We start from the raw sequence: 24582 nt of genomic DNA on the forward strand, positions 1-24582 counted from the left end.
CTGAGATGGCAGGTGGCTTTCTGATGATGACAGCCCTGCAGTGCCTCGGTGGCCATTTCTGCACTGTGACTTTGGGAGAAGTTCCTGGAGCTTCTTCAATGTCAGCTCAGCCTAGAACTTCTTCAATTTCTTCAGTCCCACTGAGGATGCTGGGAGTCATGTAACCTCTGCTTAAACTCACCAGAGCAGACTTTGCTCTTTGCCAGGGAACCCTGTCTGATGTGGAAACTCTCCAAACTCCTGTTGTTAATGGGACACTGGGGTCTCAGGGATCCCACAGAGGACCTTCTGTGAAGACCCACAGTAGGAGGGAAAAGAAGCTCTGAGCAAAGAGCAAGCTAACCCCAGTGTCTCTCTCTGTTGCAGGGACTAAACCCTCCTGAGATGGATTTCTTCTGTTTCTCATTGTGTTCTCCAAATGCCAATAGGAATAATCCTGACATCCCACTAGCCAGGGCATGAATTTCACTCTAGCCCCTATGAGTTGCACTCCCACGGTGGTCCCTAAGACAAAATTTACTGGGTAATTAAGCAAAGAGGAAAGGAAAGGAAACAGGAGGTGCTAAAGCCCACTCTGTAGGCGCTGACCATCATGAAAGACCCATATGTGGGAGACACTTTCCTTTCACTGGCTTAAAAAAAAAAATCCAAGGCTTTATATCCACGGCCAGTTCTGCTATGGCAATCCCATTTTATTGAAATGATCCTTTTTTTCCCCACAATTCTTTGGCTAAAAAACACAAACACCACCTTTTCCAGGCGACAGGAGTTTGGTCTCTGCCCTTGTGGACGATTCTTTGCTGGACATTGTTCTTCCCTGATGAGGTGTGAGCTCCACCAACAGGAATCAGGGCTGGCACTGCAGCTTGTCCTGTCCCCAGGACCCAGCGCCGGGCCTGCACGCGGTAGAGACTAGGCAGAGACGTCTCAAAAGAACAAGTGAATGAAGGAATGGATGCACTTGAAAAGGGAGAGGGCCAAGCCAACGGTACACGTAGGGACAGACAGGAAAGGAGGGACCGACGCAGCAGGAGAGCCAGCCGTCTGTGTTTCTCAGAAATCCGTCAGCCGAGGGCGGAGACTAGTGAACTTCTGTTTGGCTCCGGCCCCAGCACAGGGTCTTGTGGGCAGTGATAGACACCAGGCAGTGATCAGTCCAGTCAAGTGCTGCTGTGCTACCCTGTCTCATTTCTGACAACCACCACCTCTCCAACAATTTTCAAAGAAACTGACTGACCCACTGTCATAGATCAGAGGCAAAAATGCGATGCAGCCTATCCAGTGAAAGTGAATTGAATTGTTTTCCCAAAGACATGTTCATTGACTATGAAATGCTATCAGTCAAAGAAACAAGGATGGAAGAAAAGGAGATGCTCAGCACCACGACATCAGGTTTTCCTGCTGATAAAGGGCCCTGATTGGCTCAGAAAGACTGAATGTCCATCCTAGAGTCACTCAGCCTGGCTCATTGCCAACCAGAGCCCATTTTCAGATGGACAGCAACTTGTGATGATTACTTGTGTTATGCATATTTATTTGTAGACAAAATTCAATTAATTACAGTTGCAAAGACAACGGCACATTTTAGAGCACCCTGTATGTGCACAGAGATCAAGGTCTTGTTCTACAAGATGTTACAGGGAGATGCTGGTGAGGTACATGAAAAAGGGTCCTATTATTTGTTTTCATGTATCACAGAGCAGAGGAACAGGTTTCTTTATACATTACCATTTATTATATGATTATAGTCTACTCTGTACTGTTCTATGTCATACCTGTGCAAATGCATTTGCGTCTACGCTATTCACGTGGGTGAATTTGAGAAAATGAATGAGATGGACGTAAAATACAAATATTTACAGTTCTTTATACATTACCATGTTTGCCCCAATTACTTCAATGAAAGAATTAAATGATAGCATTAATATTTTATTTATGTTCACAATAACTCTGACCATAAGTCATCCACTTGATTTTTGCATAATGAGGAAATTATGGAGACTTTAAGAAACATTCTCAGACTAATCAGTTGGATTAGAATCCAGAAAGCATCCATATACCCAAACCCATGGCATTTTTGAAATAAGCTAAAGAAAGTCAAATGTATTTCTGAAGTAATTCTATGCTTTTTGGGTAAATGTTTAGGTTTATCTCATTAGACTCTCATGTGTGGTAGGTAAAAGGAATAACAACATATTTTGTGCAGGAGGTTATTATATAAATGAAGGAAAAATACCCCCAAATGGGTCCTGTTTAGACTATCCAGGAGAAAAAAGCAGTATGATGACAATTCAACACTAGGAAAAACTCTCTGGGCACTGGGAGCTTCCATGTTCTTGAGATAGACATTAAAAGTGGTCAGATCAGACCAGAATCTCCAAGAGTGTCTTTCATCCTTTGGTTCCTTAAAGTGTTCCACTAGAAGTGAAGGCAGAAGAAAAATCAGAATTCCACCACAGTATTTTCAGATTCACCGAGAGGAAAAGTTGTAAACAAAGATATAAAAAAGAGAGAGCTGAGCCTACCCTGTAACTGTGTGAAGTCTTTTTTCTTATTGCTATCAATCATGAGACCTAAACCTTTGAAGCCATCTCCGCATCTCCCCTGGGGGGCATTTGCATAAACCTCCCCCATCACTGAGGGTCCTCCTGGGGCCTGATCAGTTTCAGCAAAAATATTTGAAGCATGTGGCATTGTAATCAAGCGAGCCCATTGTATGTACAGCGGTCCATGAAACAACAAAGCTGCTGTTTGGTGGAATCTTTTTAAAAAGCAGAAGCACTAGGTGGACCTGGTCTTAATTAATCATCCTCATTTTTAAAGTGGCTTCTTCAGCGCACTTAGGCAGACTTGAGGGTTGCATAAGTCACTGACTATGTGTCTAAGACCTCTAGAGAAGACAAGAGCATTTTCTACTGTGACCTCAAGTTGAATATTTTAATTTACGGATGGAAGGGCCAAAACACCATCAGTTATGCCCTCCCATCAAAGTAGCCTGTCTTCCTCCAAGAGTTCACCCTGCTGAGCACGCTTGGGTCAGAGAACAGTGGTCACAGGACCACACCAACTCCACACCCCGAGGAAGTGCCCTTACAGTGGAGACACACACCGCACCCCGTGGAAGCGCCCTAGGACCTCAGCCATTTCCAGGCAGGATAAGGGCTGTGTTTATTCTTTTGCTTCTGAGTTCTTACTTGGCTTTGTTGCTTCAGAGAAAGGCCTTCCTGCTCCCGCACCGCTGCCCACCTTCTCTGTGGACGGAGCTCACTGCCGTCCCAACTCTGACATGTTCCTGCAGTATCCCCCAGAGTATCCCAAACCAGAGGAGGATCAACAGCTCATTTCACCAAAAATATGCAAATAGGATTTCTCTACGATGTCACTTAAAAAATTACTTGTGCCTTTCCTTTGGATAAAGTAAACTGAAGTATAAAATCTGTCTAACCGTCTTCCACTTACCTATCTACCCATCCACCAGTAATATCTATTGTCTCTCCACTGATCTATGTGTCCATAATCTATCCATCCATCCACCCATCTAATCTGTTGTGTGTGTGCGCTCACTTTCCTATTCTTTTGCAGACCTGTGGATTGTAGCCACTCAGGCTCCTCTGTCCGTGGGATTCTCCAGGCAAGAATACTGGAGCGGGTGCCATGCCCTCCTCCAGGGGATCCCCCCTGGTCTCTTAATATCAATGATCTCTCTCTTCCTGTCTCTCTTTCTCCTCTTTGGTTAAATAAAATGGACACTATCAACTCTTCCAATGATGCCACAGAGGGTAGAAACCTCACCCCCACCTCCCCACCCCCTTCCTCCCCCTTCAACTTCAAAAATAAAGTCAGTTTTGGAAAGCACCCCCCAGGGTGAGTGCGTTTAGACAGCTTGGACCAAGTCTGCCCAACAAATAACAAATATGGTAAAGGCATCTCGGATGGATGAAGTTGGGAAGCAGGGGAGGGGGCCCCAGGCAGCGGACTAACATTGTGAGTCTGCATGGGATGGGGGCAGCGGCCTGTTTGCCCGAATTCTTCCCCAAATGTGTCCCAGGCGCCTTCCTGAGAAGTGAAGAGGTGACAGGTCGTAATGTTGATGTTAATGCAAGCGGACGCACCACGGGGTGGTCTGGGCAGAGCTGTCGCCCTGCATATCATCAGCCTGGTGGTCCAGTAGCAGGGAGTCCCCCTCCCCACCTCGGGGATACCCGCCCCCACTTCCAGGTGGATAGGTGGTCCTGAGCTCAGAAGGTCTGGTCATCACAGTCCGTCAAGGACAAGTCTGGTTCGTTGTGAATCTGAAATAATCAGATCATTATTTTTTAATAATAATAAACTTTTAGGCAGAAATCAAACCAACATTGTAAAGCAATTATCCTTCAATTAGAAATAAATTTTAAAAACTGTGAGACGAAACTTTGAAAAGAAAAAAAAAAAAAGAAAGTAGCAGACTGTTCTGGTCAGAGGTTGCAGAAAAACCAGAACCTAATAAGAGAAGGGGACAGAGGGAAGCAGAAGAGAGGCGAGGCAAGAGCTGGGCAGCCAAGGTCAAGGCAGGGACCGGACAAGAAGGCCCAATTCAGCCTGAGGTTGGAGCTGCCAAGACACCCCATCATGGAAATCTCTGTTCCACATGCCAACGTGCCCTCGGAGCTCAAACCCAGGGAAAGACCTGGAAACATGAGCGCCATTCACAGGCGAGACATAAAATGTTTCTGAAAGTGGCTTGATGACTTCCAGATGAGGACAGGCTCACAGGAGGAGTCACTGCTCTCACCCAGTGTGGGAACCCAACCCTCCAGGCCCCGTGGGCAGTCAGGGGAAGTAAACACTAGGAAGCACTTTCCAGGCAACTGCAGTATTTATTGAAAATGAGAGAGGGTGTCCCATGCAATCTTCCCTCTTTGGTGCCTTCTGTCCATTTGCATTGTCTGGGCTTTCTTACAAAATCCCCTCACATCAGTTGCTTAGCACACTGAGCCTTGCAGCTAGGAGATTTGGACCTGCATCGGCACTTTATATTCAAAGTGATCTTTATTTAATTTACTTTTTAATGAATACGGGGTTTCTAAGGAAATCTTGCCCTCTAGCTTTCTAGTCTCAAAACTGGATTCCACCCTTGGAAGGGCTGCAGGCTGGTGGATAAACAGACGAATGGTGCCATCTAGTGGATGATAGTCATGAGGCTCCCTGAGTCCAAGGAAAAATCAAGTCTAAGAGGAGGAAACAGTGACAGTTTTCTTGAGCTCCAAGATCACTGCTGGTGGTGACTGCAGTCATGAAATTAAAAGACGCTTGCTCCTTAGAAGAAAAGCTATGACAAACCTAGACAGCATATTAAAAAGCAGAGACATCACTTTACTAACAAAGGTCCGTATAGTCAAAGCTAGGGTTTTTTCAGCAGTCGTGTATGGATGTGTGAGTTGGAGCAGAAAGAAGGCTGAGCACCGAGGAACTGATACTTTTGAACTATGGTGTTGGAGAAGGTTCTTGAGAGTTCCTTGGACTGCAAGGAGATCAAACCAGTCCATCCAAAAATAAATCAACCCTGAATATTGATTGGAAGGACTGATGTTGAAGTTGAAACTGTAAACCTGATGCAAACAGCCGACTCATTGGAAAAGACCCTGATGCTGGGGAAGAATGAAGGCAGGAAAAGAAGGGGACGACAGAGGATGAGGTGGTTGGATGGCATCACTGACTCAACGGACATGGGTTTGAGCAAGCTCTGGGAGGTGGTGAAGGACAGGGAGGCCTGGAGTGCTGCAGCCCGTGGGTTTGCAACAAGTGGGACACGGCTTAGTGCCTGAACTACAACAAGGAGGAAGAAAGGATGATGCATTTTCTCTCGTGCAGAAGATGACACTCACGGCTGCGTTTTTTTCACTGTGGATAGACCTGCTGTTGCATTTTTCTGAAGTACAGCTATATTCTTCAGATTATTTATGGGTACAACTTCTCTCCTGAGGACTCACAGTACAGCCCGCTGTCATAGTAAGGTGACGTGAATAGCTCCAGCAGACTTTAATCCACTTGTTACAAAACTAGGAAGCAGCCAATTCTAACCTTCTCCATCATTACCACGGGGAGGCCGGAGAGCAGAGAAAGGATCCGCACTCCTGGCACAGACCCTGTAGTCTCTCCTTTGGGCTAAGAAAGGATTTTTGAGGGTAACAGTGCAGTGGTCTTTCCAGACTTGTAAGCATGGAAGCACAGTTCATCATGTTTTTATTGACATTATAAACTGATCAAGTTCCTAAGACCGTAACTTGGAAAATACCTGTGACCAACGACTTGATTTTGTGTCTTCCTGAAAATAAAGAGAAATCCATTTGCCCAGATGAAAACCAACCTTCTATTCAAAGTGTGTGTCTGAGATTCATTTCCAAATCACAGAAATAACCCTGACAAGATGGAAAGTCTTGCCTGAGATGTTGCCTCTGAAGTTCATTTATAGAAGCAGACTCAGAATGAGCTCCAAAGAGAATAAATAAATAGACCCCCAGGACCCACTCTCTCAGCCCCAAATGATTTGAGAGTGATAACAGTGGAAGCTTGGTCTGGGGGTGAAAGAAAACCTAAAGAAGTAGATTTTGATGGCACCTCGACTCTGTATGAATTTATGCCCTAACTCATTTCAGAAGTAGACTGAAAGGAGCTATCTTACTTTTTTCTCCAGGCTGATGTGGCTTGGCAACATATGTACCAATGAATTCATGTAGTTTTGGAGAACCCACAGCAGTGTGTTGTTCAGGATAAGGAATTAGAGAGGTCAAAGGGTTTGCCTGAAGCCACTCGGCACCAGCTCAGCAAGACTGACTCAACATCTTATGACTAAACCCCATGCTCAGTGCAAAACTTCTCCCTGTTACTTTCAGGGGATTTTCTCTTTTTTTGGGGGGCACGCCTCAGAGCTTGTGGGATCTTAGCTCCCAGCCCAGGCACTGAGCTCTCAACCCTCGGCCGTGAAAGCACAGAATCCTAACCACTAGACTGTCAGGGAATACCCTTCAGGGGCTTTTTAGATAAAACATTATACTTCCTGGGAGCAGAGGATAATAAAGTTGAAAGTGTTAGTCACTCAGTCATGTCCAGCTCTTTTCGATCCAATGGATGGTAGCCCTCCAGGCTCCTCTGTCCTTGTAACTTTCCAGGCAAGAATACTGGAGTGGGTAGCCATTCCCTTCTCCAGGGGATCTTCCCAACCTAGGGATTGAACCTGGGTTTCCTGCATTGCAGGCAGATTCTTTACTGTCTGAGCCACCAGGGAAGCCCAGGACCTCCCCTAAAGATCTTATTGTCTGGTTAGTGGAAAAAGGATTTTTCTGAGAGGTTCCCTCAACCTGGTTTGTGGGTGGGATAAAATACAGGATTCTAAGTGGTCCTGGAAGGCTATTAAGCACCAGGGCTAAGTGACCTGCCAGCAGGTCACTTCATACCGTCCTGCCGATGGCAAGTGGCCGGTTAGCATCTGACTGGTGACGCAGTGATGGAGGAGAAGCTAACGATGCACCGCCTTATTAATCAGAGTTGGCCACACCTCATTAGATTAAAAAGAGTTATCAAGACACAGTAATTATCAGAGACGGTAAAACTGCTGTATTAAGATGAAAGAGCCAGTATCAAAGGGAAATAATTAACTGCTTACCAGGGCATCTGATGAACTGTGGTCCAGGAACCAGACCCCGAGAGACTGCACAGTGGGGGCCCTTCTGCTGGGTGGGGCTTCAGGCAACATTAGTCATTTCTTTTTCTTTCATTTTTTTTTATGGTGGTAAAATGCACATAACGGGAAACTTGCCATCTTAACCGTTTTTGAGTGTACAGTTCAGTGGCAATAAGTACATTCATAATGTTGTACAGTCATCACCACCATCCTTCTCAAGGTTATCATCTTGCAAAACTGAAACTCTTCCCCGTTGAAACACAACTCCTCATCCTCCTCCCCAGCCCCTGGCCACCACCATGGTACTTTCAGTCTCTGAAGCTGACTCTGCTGCTGTTGTTTTTCAATCACCAAGCTGTGTCTGACTCTTTGTGACCCCCATGGATTGCAGCAGATCAGGCTTCCCTGTCCTTCACTATCTCCCAGAGTTTGCCAAGTTCATGTCCATTGAATTGGTGATTCAGTAGGAACTGCATGTGAATGGAAGCATGCATTTGTTTTTGTCTTTTTGTCACTGTCTTATTTCACTTATTTCAAGATTCATCTGTGTTGTAAGATGTATCAGATCTTCTTGCCTTTCTAAGACTGAATCATATTCCATGGTATGGATGGACCGTGTTTTGTCCACCCATTTATCTGTTGATGGACATCTGGGTTGCTTCCATCTATTGCCTGGATAATGTGTACAAATATCTGTTCAAGACTGTGCTTTCATACTCAATATCCTGTGACAAGCCTTATCGAAAAGAATATAAAAAAGAATCTATATATATTCATAAATGAATCACTTTGCTGTACAGCAGAAATGAACACAATGTTGTACATCAGCACTACTTCAATCAAAAAAAATTGGCAAGAGAATCAGGAAAAGGAAGACATTGCTTTCAATTCTTTTGGCTTTATATCTGGAAATAGGTTTGCAGGGTCACATGGTAGTTCTATTTTTTATATTTTGAGGAACCACCAAACTATAGGATTGGCCAAAATGTTCCCCCAGTGTTGGCCATTCAAGAGGTGACCAGTAAATACATTAATTAAATAGGATTGAAGTTTCTACCCCTGTCATTTCTACAGGAAGACCTTGAGTTTTTTTCATGTGGATTTGTTACTTTAGATTGCCGTGTGTAGTTGGAGTCCATTTAAACCGGTATGATTCAGTGACTACTGCAGCTATAACAATGTGATTCATCTTACAGATGGGGGAGACAAAAGGAAACTTTTCGGCATATATTATAATTTGCCTTATTTTCTATTGGTCAGATGTACTCAATCTCTGTGTTTATTCAATTTCTGCCAGTATTTTTCCTGGAGACATCTTATACACTTAATCTCAGTCAAAATTCAAAACTGGTGAACAGAAAGGGAAAAAGCAGGAAAGGGGAGGAAAAGACGGTGTAAAGTCGCACTAGGCCACCTGATCTGGTAGCTTAACTGCAGAGCAAAAAAGAGGGTTTATAACATCTTTTGTTTGCTTGGTAAAGAGAGAAAAAAGAGACCTATAATCACCTTCCCCAAAGAGAAGCAATTTTTAAAAGATTGCAGGCCCCAGGATATTCATGATCATGTGTAAATTCATTTCACAAAAGGATTTTCTTAAGACCAATAAATGTAGCATGTTAACTCTGTACCAAAGGAGTGATAAAGAAAAGTTCAGGAGGAGAGCAGGTAGGTAGATGTCTCCATCTCCCCAGACTGGTAGAAAAATTTTTTTAAACTTTTTATTTTATACCAGGGTATAGCCAAATAACAAGCAATGTTGTGGAAGTTTCAGGTGGACAGCAAAGGGACTCAGCCATACATATACACATATCCATTCTCCCCTAAATTCCCCTCCCATCCAGGCTGCCACATGACATTGAGCAGAGTCCCCTGTGCTGTACAGTTGGTGATTGTCCATTTAAAATATAGTAGATGACCCAGAGGGAGGATAAAGGGAGGAGAGAGGTGGGAGGGGGGTTCAGGAGGGGGAACTCATGTACACCCGGGGCGGATTCATGTCAATGTATGGCAAAACCAACCAATATAATATTGTAAAATAATTAACCTCCAATAAAAAATAAATTAATTAAAAATAAATAAATAAATAAAATAAAATATAGCAGTGTGTACATCAGACTGGTAGAGGTTTTGATCTACAAAGGTGACAGTTCAGAAATTTGAGTATTTTAAAAACCTAGGTGCTCACTATTTCCAATGAAGGCCTTAGTTTAATTCAAGTCATCTAGCTACTATCAGTTAAGAAAGTGGAAAAACAAACAAACTCTTATATTGTCAACAAGTCAAATCTTTTAAATTAATATTTAGAGCAGTGACTCCTATCGTTTTGAAATTCTGGCTTCCTTTTAAGAATGAGATGAAAACTTTGATATTTTCCCCCAGGTTAACAAAAGTTACAAGTACAAACAGACATGGCTCAGACAGTAAAGAATCTGCCTGCCATGCAGGAGAGCTGGATTTGATTCCTGGGTCAGGAAGATCCCCTGGAGAAGGGAAAGAGTGCCCACTCCAGTATTCTCGCCTGGAGAATTCCATAGACAGAAGAGCCTGGGGGATACAGTCCATGAAGTCACAAAGAATGACTAACACTTTCACTTTTTCACTTTTATAGACAGACACACAGAGTCTTTTTAACACTATTCAGAGGACTCAGAACCATTTTATACTATTCTGAAGGGAAAGCTCCTTAAGTGGGGTCCATTCTCTCCAGATTACAAAATGCTCATCTAGAAATATCCAGAAAGAAGGCAGCAAAGGAATTCATATTTCATTCTGTTGTTTAAAATGTATCAGGAGTTGATTACAAATAAAGAGAGGTAAGGTTTCATGCAAAGCAAAATGCATTTAATGTAATATATTTATTCTAGGACTTGTATGCAAAATTTTCATCTTGGGGTGGATAAAATAATTTGATGTTCGAAGCAGAACAAATGAATGGAGTGTGTATCTCATAAATATTGAAGAGAAAACCAAGCAGCTTTGAATTTAACACTTTGTGCTTAATGTTTTAGAAAAATCAGCTTGAAAATTTGGAACCACTGTTGCTAAAAAAAAAAAGGAACTTCAGAAAATGACCCTCTTCATCCCTTATATGAGACAAGTCAGGGGTAACACTCTCCTCGTAGGAAAGGCATGAAATATAAAGTTTGAAGAGCTGTAGTTTACTGGTGACGCCCACACAGTTTTCCTTACAGCCTATATATTTTCCCCTGTTACAAATTACAACATAGTTTCAGCCATATCTGACTCCTTGTGAACCTATGGATGGTACAGAGGAATACTGCTCAGCTATGAAAAAGAACGAAATAATGCCATTGCAGCAACATGGATCCCCCAGGAGATGATCAGACTAAGTAAGTCAGAAGCAGAAAGGCAAACAACATATAATACAAGGTATATGTGGAATCCAGACTATGACGCAGATGAACTTGCTTACTAAACAGAAATAGACTCACAGACATAGAAAACAAACTTAGAGTTACCAAAGGGGAACAAAAGGGGGGAGGGGAATTAGATTGGAATGAATAGATACAGACAACTATAGTTAAAACAGATAACCAACAAGGTCCTACTGTATAGCACAGGGAACTATACTTAACAGCTTGAAACAACCTGTTATATAATGGAAAAGAAACTAGACTTCAATACAAGTTGGAAAAAACCCTTCATTGCTTTGGGCCTCAGTTCGGTTCAGTAACTCAGTCGTGTCTGATTCTTTGCAACCCCATGGACTGCAGCATGCCGGGCTTCCCTATCCATCACCAACTCCCTGAGCTTGCTCAAACTCATGTCCATTGAGTCAGTGATGCCATCCAACCATCTCATCCTCTGTCACCCCCTTCTCCTCCCGCCTTCAATCTTTCCCAGCATCAGGGCCTTTTGAAATGAGTCAGTTCTTCGCATCAGGTGGCCAAAGTATTGGAGTTTCATCTTCAGCATCAGTCCTTCTTATGAATATTCAGGACTGATTTCCTTTAGGTTTGACAGGTTGGATCTCCTTGCAGTCCAAGGGACTCTCAAGAGTCTTTTCCAACACCACAGTTCAAAAGCATAAATTCTTAGGCACTCAGCTTTCTTTATAGTCCAACTCTCACATCCATGCATGACTACTGGTAAAACCATAGCTTTGACTAGATGGACCATTGTTGGCAAAGTAATGTCTCTGCCTTTAAATATGCTTTCTAGGTTGGTCATAGCTTTTCTTCCTAGGAGCAAGAGTCTTTTAATTTCATGGCTTCAGTCACCATCTACAGGAATTTTGGAGCCCCCCAGAATAAAGTCTCTCACTGTTTTCATTGTTTCCCCATCTATTTGCCATGAAGTGATGGGACCAGATGCCATGATCTTTGTTTTCTGAATGTTGAGCTTTAAGCCAACGTTTTTACTCTCCTCTTTCACTTTCATCAAAAGGCTCTTTAGTTCTTCTTCACTTTCTGCCATAAGGGTGGTGTCATCTGCATATCTGAGGTTATTGATATTTCTTCTGGCAATCTTGATTCCAGCTTGTGCTTCATCCAGCCCAGCATTTCTCATGATGTACTCAGCATATAAGTTAAATAAGCCCAGTGACAATATACAGCCTTGACATACTCCTTTCCCCTTTTGGAATCAGTTTGTTGTTCCATGTCCAGTTCTAACTGTTGCTTCTTGACCTGCATGCAGATTTCTCAGGAGGCAGGTCAGGTCGTCTGGTATTCCCATCTCTTGAAGAATTTCCCAGTTTGTTGTGATCCACACAGTCAAAGACTTTGGCATAGTCAATAAAGCAGAAGTAGATGTTTTTCTGGAACTCTCTTGCTTTTTCGATGATCCAGTGATGTTGGCAATTTGATCTCTGGTTCCCCTCCCTTTTCTAAATCCAGCATGAACATCGTTTACCCACAGACAAAATGAGAGCCCAGACAAGTACCGCAGTTACAGCATGAGTAATTTATACAAAATTACTCTGATGCTTCTTGGCGAGCAATTTGTCACGTTTTAGATGAGGAATTATTGACCAATTCTCTTGGGTGCCATGGTCACAGTTGATGTGAAAGTTCAGTTTGGAAGGAGAAATGCCCCCATAAATGTGGCTCCTTAGAGGCAGAATTAAGCTTAAAAGCCCGAGGCTCTGAAGATAATTATTCTGTGTAGAATCTCATTTTCTTAATCATAACAGGCAGCTGCAAAACTTGTCTTTGAGGGTCTTAATCATTTGAAAGGAGCCGTCAAAGCACTCAGGAGGGAGGAGAAGAAGGAGCAGTTTTAAGAAACAAGGAGGGAAGGACTTTGCTGGTGGTTCAGTGGTTAAGATTCCTCGTTCCCAATAAAGATGGCCTGGGTTCGATCCCTGATCAGGGAACTAGATCTCACATGCCTCAACTAAGGCCCAGCACAGCCAAATAAATAAACATTTTAAGAACAGAAAGGAGAGGAGGAGAGGTGCCCCCACAGTGTTGTAACTCCCTGCAGCCTGAGAAAACAGGACTGTGAGCAGGAGATGACTTTCTTCCCTCCTGTTGGGTAAGGCAGTGCGGTGATTGTGTCTGAGCTCTGAAATGAGCAGCCGAGCGGCCGGTGATGTGCACAGTGCCTCTGCTGAGCCGTGTGGCCGCGCTGCCCTATTGCAAAACAGAGTCCTGAGTCCTGATCTTTAGAAGGACTCAAGGTGAAAGGGGTGGCCACCATGGTTCACAGTCTTAGCAAAGGAAACGAAAAGGATAGAAATTAGGCTGCGCTCTCATTTGCTTTAGAATCACTTAAAAAATTACCAGCACGATTCAGTATCCATTGTCCTGTCTGGCTTTTCATTAGGATGAGAGAAAAATGGGTTGAGTGAACAGATAGCATCTCTGCCTCCCAGGAGACGACAATATTGACTAAGACTAAGAAAGCAAATAGTATCAGATAACCTACTAAAATAAAGCAGGGAAAGTCATTACGCTTTTACTTTATTGATCTGGGCCCTGGCTAGTGGGGGGAAGAAACAACTTACATTGTTGAAGCTGGAAATCTCTAAGGTTCTAACAACATGATATTTAAAAAGAGGTGTATTTATCAGCAGTAAGAAACAAGACATTGTATTGAACAGTCTGGGGACATGCTGAACACCCAGCCAAAAATGGAGAAGAGGGAAAACCATTTGCTTTTAATTGTTGGACATGCTGTCTGAATAGATAACCATTTCAAATACGTTTCTATATTAGCAGCATCCTTTAGGCAGGTTTTGAGAATGGAGTCCAGGCCAGTCTTGTTCATTATTCTCTACCAAACTTATTAAAAATTCATAAATAAATGAAGGGTATCTAACAAGAGAAAATTTAAATGTTAACATATTATGATAATTGTGCTAATTTATGTCATTACTGTAGAATAGAAAAACATGACGAATTGCAAGGGTTAATTTCCTGGTATATACACACACACACATATATATACATATGTAAATATATATGTAAATACACATGGCTTCCCTGATGGCTCAGCAGGTAAAGAATCTGCCTGTAATGCAGGAGACGCAGGAGATATGGTTTGATTCCTGGGTCGGGAAGATTCTCTGGAGGAGGAAATGGCCACCCACTCCAGTATTCTTGAGAATCTCCATGGACAGAGGAGCCCGGTGGGCTACAGCCCAATGGGTCGTAAAGAGTCTGACACAAATGAGGGAGTTAGCACAAAATTGCTTTAAATTCACTCAGTACAGTAAATTTCAGTGTATGTTTTTATTTTTGTTTCAAGATTTTTTTTGTACTTATATTTTCTATTTTGCAGCTCAGACAAACTTCTCTCATCGCCAGATTTTACTGGTTGAACTTCTCTGAGATCTTACAACACCACGAAATCTAAGGCTATGACAAACAAACACGAAAGGTAGACACAGACCTTCAGCACCCAAAGGCTACCAACTGGAGGCCTGGGGCTTCAGATGCCCACTTTATATCGGAAGCAACACTCCAGTTATTCAGTTGCTAAGCTGCGTCCAACTCTTTGCAACCCCACGGACTGCAGCACGCCAGGCTTCCCTGTCCTTCATTATCTCCTGGAGTTTGCTCAGATTCATGTCCATTGAGTTGGTGATGCCATCCAACCATCTCATCCTCTGTTGCTGTCTTCTCCAGCGGCTGGTCCAAAGCTCAGCTCTTCGAGGTAGGACTGAACCTCCAGGGAGGGGGCAAGTGGCCTGGAGAAGGAAGATGGGGATCTCAGCACTCCTCGGGGTCCCTCTACCGCTTCACTCACTGCTTCACACCGGCCTTTGGCCCCCCGCGGACTCCGAGGGCCCTGACCTGCCCCACAGGCCCCAAGATTCTGCTCGGGAGAAGTGGACTTCTTATTTCCATACAGCATTGCGCTCATGAGTACAGGTGCCGGGTTCCTCCACCTGCACCTTACAGCGAGATGGACACTGGCTCCACAGTCTGACCCTCTGCACCCTGGGCCTGGTATACTGGGCAGGCACAGGTGGATCCAGCACCGCCAGTTTTCCATCCTCTCTTCCCTGGTGGAGAGCAGAGAATGCCTCGTGCCCCTCAGACGATCCTATTCCACATTTAGTGGGGTGTGAGCACAGCGTGCTTTGCCAGCTGCCATGGAGCCTTACAACTAGAGAAGACGTGACTTGTGCCATCAGAGAATGTGTCATCTAGGGAGGCATTTACAGTGTGATTGGACGATGAAGGAGCATCTTCGGCCCTGAGCTGGAAGCCTGGTGCTCAGTGCAGGGAAGAGGAGGTCCTGCCCTCAGAGACTTGACAATGGAATGAACCAAGGATAAATCATAGGGGACTTCCCTGGCAGTCCAGGGGTTAAAACATTGCCTTACAAAGCAGGGGAGGTGTGTTTGATCCCTAATCAGAGAGCTAAGATCCCACATGCCTTGTGGCCAGAACACCAAAACATAAAACAGAAGAAACATTGTAAAAAATTCAATAAGACTTTAAAAAAGACATCAAAAAAAAAACCCTTAAAAAAGAACAAATCATAGCACAACAATGTTATGGAAACTAACACAATATTGTTCATCAGCTAAGCTTCAATATAAAAACAAAGAAACAATCAAACAAACAAAAAAAGGTCAATGGGTAATGTCTCAGTCAAAGGAAATACTGACTTGAGACAAACAGAAACCTAAGTCTTGGTCTAACGTGAGCAAAACTGGTATCACACTTTGGAACTGAATTACTTCATTGAATAAAGGGCTCAGAACTGAGGGGCCATTCTCACCCACAGGGCAGGGCTGCTTAACGATAGCCCATGGATGGTCCCAAGGCGACAGTCAATAGGGAATTCCGATGGGCGTGAACCAGCTGTGCACCGGCCCTCAGGCAGGTCTGCAGACCAACTGCTCTCTCGATTTTCTGCTTTGCAATCTAGAGCCACTGGGAAGATGACCCAGGGACAGGGAGGGGAAATTGGGGGGTGGTGCTTTGACATCTTTCAAAATGGATAAAACAATTACTTATAAATCAATCACTTAGGGAGACAGAGAATCTCATGCCTCGGGGAATCTTTCTTTTCTCCCTGCTTTTCCTTTTCCAACTTTCCTTTGCTGTCACAACTTTCCATCTATATTTCAAGACTTTAATAACGTCTTTAGAGTAACAAGCAGGTCAAAGACTTGAGGAAACATATGCCAATCCTACTTAGCACATTTCCCTCCCCACCATCCCCGTCCAACCCAACCATCTGCTGCTCTGTCAGCCCAAGTATTTATAGCCTCTTGCTTTTGCCTCATTACTGGGGCCCTGGAGTCTAGCTTTCTCTCTCCCACCCGGAAGAAATAACAGGACAGAGTTAACTTCTAATCATTGGACCATTTCCTTCCATTTCAGACCTTAAGACCAAGTCAATCTTGCAAAGTCTTGACTGAGATCTGGTCAATAATTTGCCATGTATTCAGCCTGCAAAGAACAAAAATCACTTCTGACTTTTCTCATTCTCTCAGATGGAACTCAATAGCCATAATTCAGTAGAATAGGGTATATTAAGCCGTAGGCATTCAATCCCATTTTTTAAAAGCTGGCTTTTATTCACAGTTTGGGATGTCATATTATTGACCTAGAAAATCACAGGACTAAGAACAAGAGACATAAACACTTGCAACAACAAGTGTAATCAGATCTATTCATCCTGGTCGAACTGGAAAGCTCTTCTCTCTCAAGAGGAAATCATGGACTGACCCAGAGATTGTGAGTCTGTGGTTTTTCGTGTTAAACTTTCCAAGCATCTGTTTCTTCATTCACATCACAAACCAACTGATGGACTCAGAATGCTTGATGAAGGGAGGCTTTTGGTTTAACCCCTTCTTTTGATGGAATCCTGCAAGTCCAAACAGTTTCTCACCATCCACAGGTTCTTTATCCTTTGAACCAAGGGAAACTTGCTAAGCAGCACCCCGACACTGCCCACCCTGATGTCACGCAACTGTCACCCTAATCCTAAAGCAAATCTGACCAAGAGCTCCTACCACTTGGGAACATAGTTGCCAATAGCCAAGTCTGAGTGGGACTCAGAATAAACTCACAGACCGATTTTCTGCTGCTGCTGCTGCTGCTGCTAAGTCACTTCAGTAGTGTCCGACTCTGTGTGACCCCATAGACGGAAGCCCACCAGGCTCCCCCGTCCCTGGGATTCTCCAGGCAAGAACACTGGAGTGGGTTGCCATTTCCTTCTCCAATGTGTGAAAGTGAAAAGTGAAAGTGAAGTCGCTCAGTCGTGTCTGACCCTTAGCGACCCCATGGACTGCAGCCTACCAGGCTCCTCCATCCATGGGATTTTCTAGGCAAGAGTACTAGAGTGGCTTGCCATTGCCTTCTCCGACCAATTTTCTGAGTTTGGGTTTAAAGTACCAGGCCTCCCAAGGAAGATAAACCAGAACTCTGCATTTACACGTCAGGGTTGCTGGAGGTGCCTACAGACAGGAGGGCTTGTAAGGAGACCCCAGATGGTCCCAAAGCACCTCACTGTTGCAGCTTCAGGGTGCGGTCATAGCGAAGGCTATGAGGAGAGGGGCGTAGCCGGGAGGAGGGTCCTCAGGGCTGGCTGTTTTGCAAAACGCCCCTTCTGCCATCCACCTGCATGGGAGACGGATGTGCAGGTGAGGGAGTCACTCAGACCCCAGGGCACAGGCATACCTTCTGGATGGGACAGTGAGGGTTAGGGATCTAAGACTCCGGAAAGGAGTATGTAATAACACTAACGCTGCAAGGAAACATTTTCTTGTGCCCACAGATCAAGGTCCTTATAGCCAAAATGCTACTTCAGAAAGGCCTTTCCTGGACTTCTCTGGCAGTCCAGTGGTTAAGACTTGGCCTTCCAATTCAGGGGATGCTGTTTCAGTGGTTGGGGAGCTTAGATCCCACATGCCTTGTGGCCCAAAAAACCCAAACATATAACAGAAGCACTATTGTAACAAATAAAGACTTGTTTTTACAGCCTTTTCTATTTACCACCTTGTGCAAGATTGCGTGGAAGGTCATGGTTTTCAGAAAACGCTTCTGTGTTGGATGTCTCTCTGAGACTTGTCACCACCCCGTCCCTACCTCACCCACCTGATAAAACCTGGGATGCGTGGAGGGCTTCCCCTGAGCAGATGCAGGTCAGTTGTCCAGTCCTGTGGGTCCACAGGGAGTCCCTCTGTTACAAAGCCTCCCACAAAGAAAGAGAGGACCTGGCCAAGTGGATGAAACTCAGAACTAGAATTTCGGAATTTGAGTTCTAACACCAGAAAGTTACCTACATCTTTATGCCCAGGTCTCAATAAATGAGGAAATGGGGGCCAATCATCTTTTGGGTCCTTTCTGGCTCCAAGATCCTGGACATCTTTGCCTTCAGTTTCCCTCCCTTGTCTCCAGGTTAAAAGCACATGGCCGTGAGAGGGTGGCCTCATAATGTCTTTTTCAGTAGCTTATATTTCACTGTGACTTATTTTTAGAATTGTGATGAAATAAAGCTGTGAAATCTTCATTCCTGGCTTATCACTGATAATGCAGATAACTTGGCAAAGGATTTTTCATCTTCTGCAAAGTGAGGGCTCTCCTTCAAAGGCCTGCTCGCATGGTTTGCAGAAGACTGCAGCCTTTGCTGCAGAAACACAGAAGGATAATGACCAGGTCTTCTGTAGGCTCTCTGATCTTGGTCTTCGTTCATGTGAGACTGATTTCAAAGCAAACCTGTGAAGACAAGTCTCTTCCACTGAGCCTCAGTTAGGAAATGGCCAAAGAAACAGCTGTTTTGCTGAGTGTTTTTTTAAATGTCATAAGTTGCTACACACTACACTTTTTAAATAGGAAATCCCCGCATTTGGGTGCTTATGTTTCCTGTGGTATCTGGAAACTTTGCTTGAGAAAGAACCCTCTGATTCTTTCTGTAGCCCTCTAAAGTTCCCAAATAGTGATACTTAAAAGGTGTTCTGCAGGGCTTCCATCAGTCAAAGGCAGAGTTCTGCAAATCTAGCGCCAGGAGGGCAGATAGAACCATTGGCTGCTTGCCAATAGATTTGTGCTATTTTCCTCTGTAACTTACAGGCCTGGAAATTCTGACAGTGTCAGCAGCTCAGTGGTTTTCTAAGTAGCTGCCCCCTCGCCTGTTGGAAATGCTTCTCGCTGGCTGGTGAAGCTTTAGATGCTGGCAATTTCTTGCTTCCTTGGTTTGTAATAATTAAGACATTTCTGTTGAGTTTAAATCAACTCGAGGAACAAAAACACATACTCCCAGAAGAGGAGGTCCGAACAGCATGCCTTACGTCTCCTGCAGCATGATATAAGGAAATAAGTACTTGAATTGGGAAGTAAATTTAAATGTCTTTGGGAGAATCACCTCAACTCTTTGAGCCTTCAGTTTTGTCATTTCTAAGATGGTGATGCAAATATCAATCTTGCTATTTTGTTGGGAAGTTTAAGATGAATATCTAAAGTGCAAAAATATAACATCTTGTAAGTTGTCCCTCCAACATTGGATATTTTATTGTCTGGGGTGATTTCATTTTTGTAAGTAATATTTAGACCAAACTATCTCATAGCTGATAGATTCTTCAGTCCAAAGATGGCAGGGTCCAACTTGCATTACCTCAAGAGGGAAAATGCAATTAAGTGCTTAACATTTTTCCACTTAAAATACAAAATGAAAGAGGTCTTTATTAATCCAATTTTCATTTATTAATCTTTGCATTAGTAAATACTTGTTTTGTAATTTTTTATGAGGTCTGTGTGAATCAGACTCTTTTTTCCTTCTTTCTGTCTTTAAAAAATGTTTCCTAAGCACTGTTTATCCATATTTTATTTTTGAATGTGAAAATAAAATAGAGGAAATAAAACCCAAAGATAGCAGGGTCACCTTGGATCTTGTGGGCCTTTTGGACCTAGAACTTCACTTTCTTGGTAACCAACAGGGTCTCTTCCCTTTGGTTATGGGGTGCAAGCATGTGGGAGCAAGAATGGTTACCTTATAAGGGGTCAAAGCCAATCGCATGGAAGGCTTAAGTCCACAGTCCTTATGTGTAACAGGGAATCATCCTACCGTGGTCTCTGTTTGATGGCTAGAGTCGATTATATAAAGACCTTCATCCTGATGTCCTCCGTCATGGAGCTGGGACATTACATGACCAGCAATAGTATGCTACCACTTGCTATCTCATGTTTGTAAGTGTGGCTTTCTTTTTTTCTTTTTCAGCCATGCCTTACAGCATGTGGGATTTCAGTTCCCTGACCAGGGATCAAACCCGTACCTCCTGCATCGGAAGCACGGACTCTTAACCGCTGAGCCACCAGGGAAGTCCCTTGTCTCTGTCTTTTCACTGATCTCCCTGTCCCGCTTAGTTGTATGTCTTGCTTGGTCAACCTTTTCTCCTTATATCTGTGTGTTTTTCCATATCTACTTTGTCTCCACATGTACATGTTTCTAACTCCTTTTGTTCTATTCAGTTCAGTTCAGTTCAGTTCAGTCGCTCAGTCGTGTCCGACCCTTTGCGACCCCGTGAATCACAGCACGCCAGGCCTCCCTGTCCATCACCAGCTCCCGGAGTTCACTCAGACTCACGTCCATCGAGCCGGTGATGCCATCCAGCCATCTCATTCTCTGTCGTCCCCTTCTCCTCCCGCCCCCAATCCCTCCCAGCATCAGAGTCTCTTCCAGTGAGTCAACTCTTCGCATGAGGTGGCCAAAGTATTGGAGCTTCAGCTTTAGCATCAGTCCTTCCAATGAACACCCAGGATTGATCTCCTCTAGAATGGACTGGTTGGATCTCCTTGCAGTCCAAGGGACTCTCAAGAGTCTTCTCCAGCACCACAGTTCAAAAGCATCAATTCTTTGGCACTCAGTTTTCTTCACACTCCAAATCTCACACCCATACATGACCACTGGAAAAACCATAGCCTTTGTTCTATTACTGATCCAAAATGTACAATTAAAATCCTTTTTAAAAATTATTTTTTCTAGTTAAAGATGGCAGGTGAATCTCATACATGCATCTCTAGTCTCTCCTAAAACTTCAAGCAACTCAAAGAAGGTTATGAAAAAGCAAACAATCATCATAAAATATAAATCCACACAGATAAGGAGAACAGAAGGAGAGGCAATGGAGGGGGGGAATTTGCAAGCTGGAAGTAGAAGGTATCTCTTTGGTAGAAAGAAGTACAGATCTAAGAAAGACAGATTCGAAGCCAGCATTTAGAGAAGCCAAGAAGCAAAATGCTCACACTGCTGCTTCACGATTTTTCTGGAAACGCGAAATTAATTCTAAGAGAAACAGTTGAAAGTCATTGTTTCTGTGGAGCAGGAGACTCTTCAAATTATTTACATGTATAACTTCAATAAATATAAAAATGAAAGGGAAAAAGCACCAGGGGAGAAATATTAATTATAATACTTCTCAAGCAAGTATTCTTTTTAAAAAATAAAAACTCTTTCTTAAATTAAGTTGCACTTTCCTTATGTGACATGCATAGCCTTCCCCTGTAAAAGAAAGAGTCTCAATAGAAAAAGATATTCCTAGTGCCAAAAATAACACAACTAAATCTAAGCTTAATAGCTTAGCTATTAATAGCTATGGTGTCTTTGTTGAGGTAATATATACATACAATAAAATACACCCATTTAAACTTCATTTGATTTGTGTCTATGCAACTTCTAGTACAATCGAGATAATGGGGCATTTCCACCACACTTTTTTTTTTTGGTTTATAAAATGTAATTTTATTTTATGTTACTCTGCTGTTACATAGGGCATAACATTTTCACAAGGCTTTCTCAGGACTACAGTCAATGATTGCTGCTGCTAAGTCACTTCAGTCGTGTCCGACTCTGTGTGACCCCATAGATGGCAGCCCATCAGGCTCCCCCGTCCCTGGGATTCTCCAGGCAAGAACACTGGAGTGGGTTGCCATTTCCTTCTCCAATATGTGAAAGTGAAAAGGGAAAGTGAAGTCGCTCAGTCATGTCTGACTCGTAGCGACCGCATGGACTGCAGCCTACCAGGCTCCTCCGTCCATGGGATTTTCTAGGCAAGAGGACTGGAGTGGCTTGCCGTTGCCTTCTCCGTCAGTCAATGATTAGCAACATACAATAGTGGTCCAACTCTAAATAACAATCACTAGACAAACTGGACACCCTCTCACATGTGCACAAATCTGCATGGAAAAGTACTAATGTTTTAGACTGGACTGTGTGCTTTTTTTCCCCCTTTCTAGTGTATTAAGAAATGACATGCACTTTAATTTGCCAAAAGCAATGGTTGTATTCTGGCAGCAACATGCTACTTCTATTACATAGTAAAGTGAATACCAGAACTACAAAGGCAGGAGATGTAAGTGAGTTTTTATTGGGAAGGGAAATTGTCAACTTAAACAGCAGCAAATAAAGAGTGAATAAGGAAACTCCCTGTTGTCACAGATAACACAAGACCTCCATCACATGTGATATAGGAGGCATTTTAACCTGTGATCTCCCAGTCCCAAAATGTCGAATGTTTTTCCATTCAATCTAATACTTCTGGATTCCTACTAAAAAGGAATGCATTAAGAGGATGGAAAAGTTGCTTACTGAAAGGAAATCTCTGAAGAAGAGTAAGGGAGGGAATGTAGAAATTAAGAAATTATGTAGAACACTCTTTAAATTGTAATTAGCTACATTTTCATATCTTCACAGTAATACAAAACACAGTCACTTGCAGAACTGGTTCAGATTACTTAAATACCAGATACATTTTTAGTCTTCTACATAAGTGTTTGGAAGTTACTCATGTTTGTATGAAATGAAGCTATTAATACTTTTCTACAGCAGTAACTGCACACCAGGAAGGCTAAGACAAACACAAATCAAGGAATGGAGTTTTCCCAAAGCTGCAGTGTGAAAAGACTATAAACAGTTGATTCCATACACATGAATGGGTTTCTTTGCTATAGGAAATCCAAATGGAACAAGGAATGGAGATGAGTAAAAAGGTTTCCAGGGGAAGAAAGATGACACCCTGTATGCACCTAGTTTTCTGCCCCTCCTGCCGCATCACATTCTTCTCCCGCACTGTCTGATGTCCATAATGTGAGGTCCTCTCTCAGCAGCTGCATGATGAGGGTGCTGTCTTTGTACGAGTCTTCAATCAGTGTGTCCAGTTCTGCAGTAGCCTCATCAAAAGCCGTTTCAGACAGCGTGCAGGCCGGTTCCGGGTTATTGAGGATCTCATAGTAGAACACAGAAAAGTTAAGAGCCAGCCCCAGCCGCATGGGGGGTGTGGGTTGCATCTCTTTCTTGCTTATATCGAAAGCCTCTTGGTAAGCTCCTTGGGAATTATCTATCGTTTGCTTCCGATCATCACCACAAGCAACTTCAGCAAGGTACCGGAAGTAATCTCCCTTCATTTTCAGATAGAAGACCTTACTCTCCGGATTATTGGCTATTAAATACTTATCCAACAATTCCAGGACCGTGGTGCAGATGGACCTCAGCTCGGACTCCACTTTCTCCCGGCAGTCCTTGATCAGCTGCAACTTCTTGTCCGAGGTGTCGGTCTTCTGCTGGATGCTGGAGATGACCCTCCAGGCGGACCGGCGGCCCCCGACCACATTCCTGTAGGCCACCGACGGGAGGTTGCGTTCCTCGCTGGGCAGCTCGGCGCCCTGCTCCGTCACGGCCTTCATGCAGGTGGCCATGTCGTCGAAGCGCTCGGCCTGCTCGGCCAGCTTGGCCTTCTGGATCAGCTCCGTCTTCTCCTTGGGGGCCGGGGGAGCGGACAGCGAGGTCGAGCGCGGACCCGGGGGGCTGGCGGGGGCTGAGGGGGCGCGGCGAGGAGGCCTTCCCATCTCCGCGGCCGCGGCGCGAGTCCTCCACCACACTTGATGGGCTCCGTCTCAGACAACTCTTACCTGAAGCTCCAGGTAACCACTGCCCACTTTCTGTCACTTTAGATTTGTCTCTTCTGGAGTTTCATAGACACAAAGTGAAATACACGCAGTACACACTGTTGTGTCAGGCTTCCTTCTGATGCATTTAATGTGAGTTGATGTTTCATGCATCAATAGCCCGTTCCTTTTATTACTGAAGAGTGTCCCACAGTAGGAGGGATTCCCAGGCGGCAGTAGTGGTAAAGAACCCGCCTGCCAACGCAGGAGATGTAAGAGATGCGGGTTTGATCTCTGGGTCAGGAAGATCCCCCCGAGGAGGGCATGGCTACCCACTCCAGTATTCTTGCCTGGAGAATCCCATGGACAGAGAAGCCTGGCACGCTAAGGGCCATGGGGTCATGAAGAGTTAGACACGGCTGAAGCAACTTAGCATGTACATGCACACGCATCCCACGGTATGAATACACTGTCATTTATCTAAGATTGAAGCTCTTTTTTTGTAAAACTCGAGACAGTTAATTTTTTCGGTTTCTCAAGCCTCTAGATGACAAGCTCTTTCTTTCCACCAGCAAACTCTCTCCTTGGTCAATTATCAAAAAGGGAAAACAGGTC

The 24582-nt window shown here is 43.9% G+C and overlaps 1 pseudogene; it reads right to left on the reverse strand.

Annotated features, from left to right (window-relative positions):
* Positions 1–22720: 22720 nt before the first annotated feature.
* LOC148775472 (14-3-3 protein theta pseudogene) lies at positions 22721–23793 on the reverse strand (annotated as a pseudogene).
* Between the last annotated feature and the right edge of the window lie 789 nt (positions 23794–24582).

Source organism: Moschus berezovskii, chromosome 15 (assembly GCF_049115385.1).
Source record: "Moschus berezovskii isolate FMDL1 chromosome 15, NW_MosBer_1.0, whole genome shotgun sequence".
Taxonomy (NCBI): Eukaryota; Metazoa; Chordata; class Mammalia; order Artiodactyla; family Moschidae; genus Moschus; species Moschus berezovskii.